A 12,490-nucleotide genomic window follows, 5' to 3' on the forward strand; every position below is an offset into this window, starting at 1 on the left:
CCACCAGTAACGATGATCTCAACCTGGTCCTGGGCCTCTCCTAGGCCGACTCAGCCTCAAATGACTACCTGGTGCGGTGTGTAAAATATTGCCACTAGGGAAACAAAGGCGGCCGGGCGTGGTGTTGGCCACCCACCCCCTTGTGTGCCGTGCCAGCCTTCATAGATGCTCGCTAACAGCACTTGCCCTAACAGTTTGTTCACGCTATACGGGGCATCTTTGTTTTGTGTATGTCTATGCACACGGCGACGGGGAAAACAGCGAGTTCGACAATAATTTTTAAATCAGTAGATAACGACCGTCGTTCGCCAATAAGTGACAGTAACATTACCACAGAGCTTGTACAAGACTCGGTGCACTTTGAGGCCTTGTGAATTGTCGAAAGCTTGCTAACAGGAGGTCATGGGTCAGGCCCAGGTGTCATAGGTTGACTGACTGGGGAGACTGGAAGATGCAACACCTGCGCTCCCCACTTGTCAACTTGCTGCATTTTAGTCGCCCGGCACTTGGCTCGTTGTTGTGAGGGTCACTGCTCTGTGCTCCGTTCTTCTTGGAGGGTGGCTGCCTCCAATTGCCCAGGAGCGTCCTTCACGAGTTGCCCCCAAAAGAGGCCGATCTTGACACCGCTAGTACTGGTCATCTGGAAGTCCAATCAGCTCCACATCTTTCTGTACCGCATCAGTCCATCTCTTCTCTAACCCCTGCCTCGCCCATTCTGCCCCTCTATCCAGACACATAAAAGTTTATTGAGCATGTGGTGGCTGGGCATGCGAGCTACATGACCCAGCCAAAAGAGCTCACTGGTGGAAATGTCCAGATATTTCAAGGATCTGGGAGCTCCTCACACAATCCAATCTCTGTTTAAACATAGACAGGTCAGCCTGAATATATCAAACTGGCGTAGATGTTCCTTCAATAGGGCTTCATGTTTTTCAATTCTAGAGAAGGTAGGCAATAACTGGCCGAGAATACCTGGAGCTTCCTATGGAGTGATAGGCCAGGTAGCTTCCACACAGCATTACGCAGGCAGAGATAACGCCGCTTAACCGGTATTTGGTAAGATTAGTGCCAGGTGGAGGGGTTACTTGCCATTTGCACACACTAACCTTGCTACAAAGCCGAAACAGACTTTTGTGGCAAGTGCTGTTAGTAAGCACTGATGAAACCTGACGGGGCACACACATCCCCTGCTCACACTCGCCCCCTACTCACAGGTCAACCTTACCACATTCACCCTCACGCTACACGACACCTCACACTCATACGTTCTACTATTCATCACACACTACACTAAATACTACACTATATAACATCACACACTACAATATTTACTACACACTACACTGCACTACTCAAACTACTATACATTACTATTGTGTGCAGTACGCCACACATGAAACACGAGGCAAAGATCCCCCATGTAGCCTTAAAAGACTGTAGGGGCAAGTGCTGTTAGCGAGCACCTACGAAGGCCGGCACGGCACACGAGGGGGTGGCCAACACCACGCCCGGCCGCCTTTGTCTCCCTAGTAACAGTGTTTACACATCGCACCAGGTACTCATTTGAGGCTGAATCGACCTCGGGGAGGCCCGGGACCGGTTCAAATAATCGTCACTGGTGTTGGCCGTGAGCGGGAATCGAACACGGTCGCCAGATTCAAAGCACAGCGCGCTAACCGCTACACTACCGCTCCCCCAAATGAAACACACACACATAAACACAAACACATGAATACACACCCACATCGTGATGGACATCCCATAGCTCATCTTGCATTGCGCTGCGGTGGCTAGGAGATGTTAACTCCCTCGCCTGGTGTGCAGGAGGTCGTGGGTTCGATTCTGACCCTGACGCCTGCTGTATATTTGGAGTTTCAATGTTCTCCCCATGGTCGCAGTAGGTTTTTATTTTTCGGACCCTCCAGTTTTTCCCTACACGTTTAGAAACATGCCCTTCGATTATTTGGTTCCGTATACATTTCCACGTGATAAGCCACTTTGTTGGTCATCTCCATGTCCATCGAGATGATCATGGAGATGACCATCGAGATGATCGTGGAAATGATCATGGAGATGATTATGGAGATGACCATCGAGATGATTATGGGGATGATCATGGAGATGACTATCGAGATGATCATCGAGATGATCATGGAGATGATTATGAAGATGACCATCGAGATTATCTTCGATATGATCATGGAGATGACCATGGAGATGATCATGGAGATGACCATCGAGATGACATCAAGATAATCATAGAAATTACCATGAAGATGACCATGGAGATGACCATCGATATGATCATGGAGATGACCATAGAGATGATCGTGGAGATGATCATGGAGATGACCATCGAGATGATTATGGAGATGACCATCGAGATGATCATGGAGATGACCATCGAGATGACCATCGAGATGATTGTGGAGATGATCCTGGAGATGATTATGGAGATGACCATCGAGATGATTATGGAGATGCCCTTCCAAAACCGGCGTGTTCTCTCATCTGTGTTTTGTATGTAATCTTTTTCGAATAGAAAGTACACACGCGTCCCGCAGAGTCTGTCGTCGTGGTGGTGGCTGACACGGTCGCATCGCAAGGCTCCTGTTGCTCACTCCTCCTTGATGGTCATTCCCAGGCGTGGCAGCACGCTGCTGTTTGGCCGTCACGAATCGTGGAACCAATTCTGAAATCACGGGCAATTTATTTTTAACACGCGAGGAGAGGATGCCGCTTTCTACACGGACCAGGCGTCGGCAGCCAAAATAACAAGACGGGCCGTTGTTTTTTTCTAATTTGGTATATTATATTGAAAAATATCTATCTAAATTTCAAGAGCCACCATGCCACGTGAATACGAGAGGGTGGGTCCTCAATAAATAACGTCACGAAGCGGTCGCTTAAAGAGCCGCAGGTTTGCCCGACCCCTGACGTAGACGAATATGACCTCGCAACTCCCTTGCATGGAAGAAAACGAGCAATACACATTCCCAAAAAGGCTTTCAAGAGGGGGACACACGAATGTTGACGGCTGATCCCCCATTACAGGGGGGCAACATCGGAGACTTCTGCACGGTGTAGCCAACGCTCCCCTCGCCAACACGCGGAGACAGGGAAGGGTTCCAGTCAATTGTTTCCACCTTCCCTGTCACACACAGCTCCCTCCTTCACACACAACTCTCTCCTCTTCATCCACAACTCTCTCCTTCATCCACAGCTCTATCCTGTCTAAGGGCCCTCGTAATGACATTGGCGTTTATCGCATGTTTCAGTGGAATTTATCCGAATGAAGTGAAATTCTGATTCTAATATGTATACACACATTTCATGGGTAAAGTCATTGTTAGCTGGGCCAAAGCCATCCACTCGTTAAACTCGAGAACCCGGTTCAATTTCGATATAAAGCTTTCGTGACTGCAAGGATTCATCTTCTTTGGTTCTTTCGGTGAAGTCACGTAGAATGAGAATAAAATAATAAATTAATAAAATAAAATAACACAATGGTTACACATGACATTGACTTCTCCAAGACGGAGGTTCTTTGCAAACCAACCGGCTACCATGAGAGATTCGTTCATGAGGCCATTCACATATACAAGCACAGAGACAATTTCAACCGAGAAGATGGATTCTGGCTTAGTAACCATTGTAAAGATGTTTTAAACCATTTCGGTTCTTAATTAATTGTATTTTACGATGACCTTCAGACCGCAGCTCTTTTGCTGGCATTGACTCTTAATACCTCTCACACCACGGTTAATGGTATGGTTTACAACATGGAGTATAACAGCGCCTCGCAGCTGTCTCTCTCCCCCTCCTCCGTTCCGACCATGGATGAACTCGTCCGTCTGAACGGGGCTCGTAGCTATCCGTGGTGCTGAAGTTGAGGGTAAGAATCCACCCATTTTTTCGCCATATAGCATTGTCATATATAACGACTTATTGTTGGTAGCTTAGCTGATTGGAGAATATATAGAGTTTATTGATAACATTGAGGTAGTTTATATTTTAGTTTTTATTGGTTTACTATATGGTATTCATTATATAGTGTAGTGTATACCCAGTTACTGTTAATAGCTCAGTTTATTGAAGAATATATTGAGTACATTTATTATATTGATGTGATTTAGACTTAGGTTTTTTCACATCGTTTTACTATATGATAGTCGAGTTGTTGCAGCCCCTTTGGCGTCCATGTACTAGGTGCCTCTGTAGATGTGTAGGCTTTGACTTTTACATAGCTATTTCTATGACCAGTCACAAGCTAATCCCTCAGTTATTTCAATGCTAAATTCTCTTGTTTGATTTATACTAGGTGCCTCTGTGAATGTGTATGCTTTGACTTTAACATAGCCATTTCTGTGACCAGTGACAAGCTAATCACTCAGTTATTTCAATGCTAAATTCTCCTGTTTTATATGTAAACCTCTTTGTCAAGGTGCCTCACTTCTCTAAACCAGCTTAAAAAGACGCTACGAATCTTAACAACGTTCATTGAAGCTCTGTCGTCCCGACGGGTCTGTTCCTTTCACCTGAAGAAGGCCGCTTGTGTTGTAGCCAAAACGTCGTGAGAATTTTATTGTGTTATTTTATATTATGAATTTATTATGTTATTCTCATTCTACGTGACTTTACCGAAAGAACCAAAGAAGATGAACCCGGTTCAATCACAGGCAGTGGTTGCAGCCCTCACTCCAACCCAGGGTGTCAGTGGCGCCGGCTCGGCGCTAGGACCTCTGAGCTGCCCCAACCTCCTCGTGGCATCTCGAGCGGTGTGCCGCCGCAAAGTTGTGCTCATTAGCAGGACCGACTCTTTGGTTCGGTGCGCCGTGAAGATCGAGCGGGCTCGAAAGTGTCCTGTTGGAACGAAAGGGGTTGAGAAATCGCTGCTATCGAGTACGTGGATGAACCTCGGATCCATCGGGGCTGTGGCTCTCGCACAGATCTGGAAGATCGCCGGCGAACGGTGGAACAGCGCGGACGTCGGGAATGAACGCCTCGTTCGGGACCCAAACATCAACCACCGCACACCTCCTGGCATGGACAATCTTCCGCAAATACACCGCTGTCACCATGAACCGCACCAGAACATCAACGGAACGATGTGCACGTTTATACGAATGGAAAATTAGAGACGAGCTGCAACATGCAGCAGCAGTAGTGCGACTGTGGCCATGCAACTCAAGCTAAGGACCGTAGAGTAAACCCACACACACGTTGTGATACATGGAGACTCGTAGAGACCCATAAGAGACTCGCAGAGATAGAGGCACATTCAAGACCAGCCACAGTGCGACTCAAGCTATGGACCGTACAGTCCACCACTGTCGTCTCTTGCTCGAGGGAAAATGAGCTGACGTGACTGCAAAGCCACCTCGTGAGTCCTGTGTCTGTAGAGATATCATTGCCAGTGCAATCGCATGCAGCTCAATGCGAAGCAGTGCTGCTTGAGATTCCAAACTAAAATATTTATATTTTATATTACCAGGTAAGACCCCACTGAGTGATGTAGATTTTTTTTCAGCAGCGACCTGGCTATCACAAATGATAGCTCAACGAAGTGGCTCGTCACGGAGACATGCATGGCAGACACAAATACTCTAGACGCGTGTTGTTTAAATGTGGAGGGAAAACGCGGAGGACCTGGAGACAAATCCACGGGACTACGGGGAGAGAGACACCGCAAACTCCAAATATACAGCAGCAGGCGTCAGCATCGGAACCGAACCCACGACCTCCTGTATACCAGGCGAGGAAGTTAACATCTCGCCACCCCGTGGCACCCCACGGAAGTGAACGCCTCGCCTGTCTCACAGTGGTAGGAGGTTATCGAATAGAAACAGATCAAGTGGCACTGTCTCTTTCATATGTCTCCCCGCACACACACTACTGTACATACATCACGAGCTACACATCCACGGCACCAGTTGTGTTGCCGGTATCGACATGGCGATGTAGACAGAAGAGAGGCGTTTTACCCTTTCCGGCAATAACGCAGGAGGTGTTAAGACGCCCAAAATGGACTCACCGATTGCAAGGCATCGAGTCTGCATTAGCCGCACATTCACGGATTGGTGTTTGCATCGCCTTTGTGCTGCCGTTCGCCTCCTCGTGTCGTTGTTCTCTGGCCTGACAACTTGTGGGTGGGTCAAGGCCATGACGGAGGACGTCTCTGCTGGAGGCCAATGTCGTTTCAGGGACAAGGCGTGCATCATCAGAGCACGTCGGTTTGGATGCTTGACCACAATCACGACGTGTGGTCAATGCAGACTCGATGCCTTGCAGTCGGGGTGCCTATTTGGTGTTTGCTCATCTTAACACCTCCTGTGTTACTGCCGGAAAGTGTATGAAGACTTTAATATTTTAATCATCATCATAATAATAATTAAATTATATTTAAGCCGTTGAAGTAAACAGTGGTCTATAAAATGTATCGTATATAAAATGTCACAAACAAATACTCGAGTGCTGCTTGATTCTCAGATAACATCTAATCTTCCAGGAGACAGAAACACCGACACGCATTCACAAGGGGCGAAGCTTCTCCAATGCACACGTGAATGCACATTGGAGCACACTGCACAGAGTTACACACTTCTGCCAACCTTGCACTTGACACACACACAGAGAGAGCAGCATTATAGGATACAGAGCTACTATTGACCACCGTGGGAATAGTAATAATAAGAATAATAACCAGAGGTACTCGCTGACAGTTGAGACGATGGGGCCACGTCTATTAACTCTCCCTCCTCCCCCCGGCCGCCTCTGTCCACCCAGCAGTGCGCCAAGGCGCGGTGGGGTAAAGTGTGGGTACCGCCGCCTCTTCGAAGTCGGTGTGTCCGTGGTGGGAGAGCCGGACAAAGACATCCCTCGAGAGGTGAGACTCTAGAGAGCTCGCTGTAGGTGGAGGCCGGTGCGTCCACAGTGGAGCGAGCAAGCAATTGCAGGGCTGCGCCTGCAGCAGCTGCTGCTGCGTCATCACACTCAACTTATTAAACTATTTTTTATTCCGCCAGGTAAGGCGCTCTGAGCTGCGTAGCTCTTTTGTCGGAAGCGACTTTGGCCATCACAAATGAGAGCTCACCCACGTGGCTTATCATCGTGTGGACATTGACAGCGGCCACATACTTTGTACTCTACTTTGATTCAACGGGTATCGTACAGACAACACCGTACGATTGGGATAATCCGAATCCCGTATGACCAGATGGTCAAATATTCAGCAGGAAGATTGTTGCAACATCAGCTTTGAGAGAAACGTCAATCAAACACCAACGCAGGCACACACACAGGTGCACACACAGACACCTGCATGACGCACCCCATACATTGCCATCTACGCGGCTTGTTCAATCCACTGCTGGATGAACGCCTCTCACGCACCGTGTGGGTGTGGCTGTGTGACCATACCTCGTCACGCCGGCCACGTGTGGATGAATAAACTGCTGGATGAGGGCCTACCCCTAAATGAAGCGATGAAGACCACTTGTGTTGTCATGGAAACGTCGTGGGTTTTTTGCTTTTATTATTTTCAATTTAGAATTTGTATTTTTACATTTTTAAAATGTAATTTTAATTTATTGTCATTTTATTCTTATGTTTTCATCTTCGTGACTTTACCGAAAGAACCAAGAATATGAAGATGTGGATGATGTAGATGTGGATAATAACGATGATGATGATGTGGATCATGATGTTGATGATGATGTGGACGATGATGATGTGGATGATGATGTCGATGATCATGCGGATGGCGATGTTGATGATGATGTGGATGATGATGATGTGGATGATGTGGATGTTGATGATGATGTGAATGCAGATGATGTGTATGATAATGATGTGGACGATGAGGATGATGTGAATAATGTTGTGGATGACGTGGCTGATGATGTTGATGATGATAATGATGATGTGGATGATGTAGATGTGGACGATGATGATGCTGATGATGATGTGGATGATGATCATGTGAATGATGATGATTAAGTGACTGATGCTGATGTCCTCACCCTGCACGTGTTCCCCACTCCACGTCTTCTTCACCTTCTGCCGCTCAGAGTCTCACCCCAAGCTCGCCTCGCTCTCCCCTCGCTTCTTCTTCTTCTTCACTCTCGAGGCCTCTCGTTCCAACCTCGCCACGCGTCCCCTGAGCCCCCGATCCACGTCGATTTGGGTCGCAGCTGCTGAGCAGAGAGGCCCAAAACGCCGAGCGGCCAACAACTCAGAGCACTGCTCAAGATCCCTCTGCGTGTGTGTGGTTGGGTTCGGCCAAGTGGTCATTTTAGGTCGTGATTCGTGTCGGGGTTAAGCGGTCGCGTTGAGCACCATCACTCACGGGGTAGTGGACCCCCCGTGAGTGACCAACCGTCACTCACGGGAGGGGGGGGGATGGCACTAGCCCCTCCCCCCTCGTGCCCCCACGAGCCCCTCCCCCCTCGTGCCCCCCACGTGCCTCTCGCGTCTCCAACGTCGTAACGATGACGAGGGACCACGTGCCGAGTTTGAATGTCGCCAAGATGATGATCGTGCTCGTTGTCAAGGTGACACAATGGTCACGTGAGGCCCGTAACGGTCACAGAACTCCAGCACGGCGAGAAGACCAGACGTGTTTGTGTGATTCTGCGTCGTCCCTGCTCTCTTTAACGTGAACAGCGGCGACACTTTCAACAAGCTGAGAATCCCATCGACCGATTATGCCAGGAGAGCTTCTCCAAGGTGAGCGTCGGACTTTTAAAGGGAAATTATCCAGATTTTTACCTCAAAAATGTGGATTTTTTCCCTGCACACGCACACACTCACAACACATATGAGACAGGCGGTAAAGTATTGTATTGTGTACAATCTGGAAACTACCCACATGCCAAATTTTTAGTTTGTTGCATGTTGGGAAGTATATTAAACATTTCGAACAGACACATTCACAAATTTCCCTCTTATATATAGAGAGATGAGGGAACACGATCGTGAATGTGTTTATTCGTCCATATTTGGTCAGAAGACGCCGTGATAATAAATCTACACCACGTCAACAGCACCGCTGCGAAGGGAAACAAATACAATAGATGGGGCTGTTGAAGTCGGGCCATGACCCACGTCCACCTGCACCTATGGAGGCCGCAGTGTCGCTATCGACACGGAGAGTGCCGAGTGGTTGTGTTCTGGTCCAACCTGTTCACCACTGCCGACGGAGTAGCACCACCCGTATGGTTTAATTGCGTGATTGGTCGCTTTAAATAACCAATATCATGATAAATAGTCACTCAAGAGGCCCGAAACGCCGAGCGGCCAGCAACTAACAGCAACTTCTAAAGATCGCTCTGCGTGTGTGTGGTTGGGTTCGCCCAAGTGGTCATTTTAGGTCGTGATTCGTGTCGGGGTTTAGCGGTCGCGTTGAGCACCATCACTCATGGGGTAGTGGACCCCCCGTGAGTGACCAACCATCACTCACGGGGGGGGGGGGGGCAATGGACCCCCGTGAGTTACCAACCGTCACTCATCAATTCAAGATCATGAACTTTATTCATCGTGGATAAATCCGATGAGCTATGAAGCTCTTTTAAACAAATGTCCAGTAGAGACGGGTTCAGAAAGTTACACCAATACCGACACGAGAAAGGTATAAGAAAGGTAAGAAAATCCCGTAAACTAAATAAACTACTTTTTTTTTATTCAACCAGGTGAAGCCCACTGAGCTATTTAGTTCTTCAGAAGCGATAGGCAGGCCCATGTCTGTCTACAGTGGGAAATGTAGAGCCGTGTGTTTATCCGTAGTGTAAAATGTGATCGACGTGCTCCTCTTTCTTCTTGCAGTGGGCGACCCCCCCGAGGGATCCCGCGGGGCTGTGCCCGGGACCCCCTCCCCGGATGAAGCCCGAGGCACGGCGCGGGTCGCCGTGCCGGAGCTGACGGGAGCCGCGCAGGCGGCGGCGGGGCCGCGTCTGAGGGCGGAGCCTCAGGTGAGGGGGAGGAGCCCCGGGTGGCGGGCGGGGCGGGGCCCGCTGGCGCAATTCACAACGCTGGGAATGCACGGGTGTGGGGAAATTGTTATTGGATCATGATCGGCGACGTTTCGGGCAATGTTCCTTGTGCAGAGCACGTCAACAGTTGTTAGACCCTTTCATAACGTGGACTACAGAGGGTGGCCCAAAAGTCAGGACACGCAAAGTTATTGTATGTTTCTTAAGTAATCACAAAGGGTTATTTAGTTTAATTTTAACAAATGTTAAAACTGATATCCATGACGCTTTTGAAATGCATTTAGCACCTTTTTAAAATTACAGCTACCTTTTTCTGCATGCATAACAACGAACTGAACTCGTTCGTCTTTAGTCAATGGCCCCTTCTTAGAATATTTTGTGAGTTGTGGGTTCCTCTAAAAATCAATAGTCTATATATATTTCTGAGACATTTTATGCAGATCGATTATCGGTTCATGGACTAAAATTGTATTTCTTTTGGTGATAAAACAGTCCAACGTGTGTTGGGATCCCTGTCCGGATGGGAGGAGTAATTGTGGATGTGTTGACTGCGTTGCTGTGGCAGGACCCAACCACGACTGTGGCAGCTGGAGCGGAGGGCACCTCGTCCGGTAAAGACCTCACGGTCTTGGCCCCCACCTCGTCCAACGAGGTGCCGGTGGCGGCCGACGAGAGGCATTGCACCCAACCCAGCTGCCTTCCCCACGGCCGGCCTGAACCCTCCCCGGTGACAGCCACAGAACGCGAGAACATCGGCGTGTCTGTGCTGCCTGCACCCCAAGGTGAGCGTGCGACCACGTGACCTCGTGACCTCTCGTTAGGGTGGCAGCCACCAACGCAAGGGCCGCGTTGGAGCCACTGCTGTTGCCCTTCACGAGTAACACGGGGAGCTCAAAACACCCAGCGGCCCACGTGACAGGCACATCACATTTGTCGCTAACTTGAGTCTTACACTTCAATGTGGGGCAAAATGTCTGGTTAAGAGTAGCAGCACGGGTGCTGGATGGGGCCACTGAATCCAGTGCCATGTTTATCTTCAGTGGGAAATGTAGAGCCGTGTGTTTATCCGCAGTGTAAAATGTGATCGCTGTGCTTCTTGTTGCAGTTGGCGACCCCCCCGAGGGATCCCGCGGGGCTGTGCCCGGGACCCCCTCCCCGGATGAAGCCCGAGGCACGGCGCGGGTCGCCGTGCCGGAGCTGACGGGAGCCGCGCAGGCGGCGGCGGGGCCGCGTCTGAGGGCGGATCCTCAGGTGAGGGGGAGGAGCCCCGGGTGACGGGCGGGGCCTGCTGGCGCCGCTCAGCCAATCACAACTCTAGGAGTGCACGGGGGTGGGGGAATTGTTACAGGAAAATGATAGGCGACGTTTCAGGCAATGTCCCTTCTGCAGAGTACATCAGTTTTTTCCATTTTCATAACGTCGCCTATAGAAGGTTGCCCAAAAGTCAGGACACAGGTATCGTATTTATTTGAACAAGTCACAGAGGATTTGTTATCGATATTAATAATGATAATAGTTAAATTGTTAACTTTAACAATAATGAGAACGGTGTAATTTCAGTATTAAGTTAAATTGCACTCCTATTATGTGTTTGTGTTGTTCGTTGTTGTAACGTTCTGACCCGTGCCAATTGGACATGTGAAAAATAGCTTCATAGCTCATCGAATTCCTCCAGTATAAATATTCTGACTCTGATAATAACGTGCAATACATATACAAACTATTATTAAATATTGAAAAACGACGTTTCAGTCAATGCCCCTTCCTCAGAGCACATCACAGTTGGCTCTTCATAACGTCGCCTATAAAGCATGGCCCACAAGTCATGCCACATAGAGCTATCATGTTTATTTCAACAGATAACAGAGCTTTATTTGATTTGTTTAATAAACGTTAAAACTTACATCTATTAATATTAATGCACGATGGACGAATTTATTATTTCTTCAAATTAATTTAGGCCTTTAAAAAAATCAATCACAGCTGCCTTCTTTTGCATATGTAGTGGGTTTGTATGGAGACTGAGTCTTCGTAGGAGGCAACACGTATTTATTTATGACAACAATAACAGTAACACTTAGGTCCCTAACACGGAGGGGTAATGGCCCCTTCTACCCACCACCTAAGGAGGTACGGCCTCCGGGCTAACGTGCCCTAACTACTGGGGCTAACCACTCCTTAGCCCTCCGGCTAGCGGGACCTAGGGGAGGCTGACCCGACCCAGCCAAGGTCCTCGGGTCTCGACCGCTGGCCCACACAGACCCGGCCCTGAGAAGGGCGTCGGGTCGGGGGATCCTCAGGGTCCTAGCCTATTGATCACTGGCCTCACTGAGCCCCGGACCTTATAAGGATGGCGGGGCTTGGGGTCCAGGGTCCTATCTTCAGGTGGGCTTCTGGGTCTTCGGCTTGAGGCGAACTGCCTCAGCCGCACTGGGGTCCGGCTTTTATGGGGCTCCCAGGGTCACCCCGCCCCTGGTCACGCCCACCATCTGGAACCTTCT

This window comes from Petromyzon marinus, chromosome 43 (assembly GCF_048934315.1).
Source record: "Petromyzon marinus isolate PM22_M1 ecotype Great Lakes invasive population chromosome 43, UKy_Petmar_22M1.pri1.0, whole genome shotgun sequence".
NCBI lineage: Eukaryota > Metazoa > Chordata > Hyperoartia > Petromyzontiformes > Petromyzontidae > Petromyzon > Petromyzon marinus.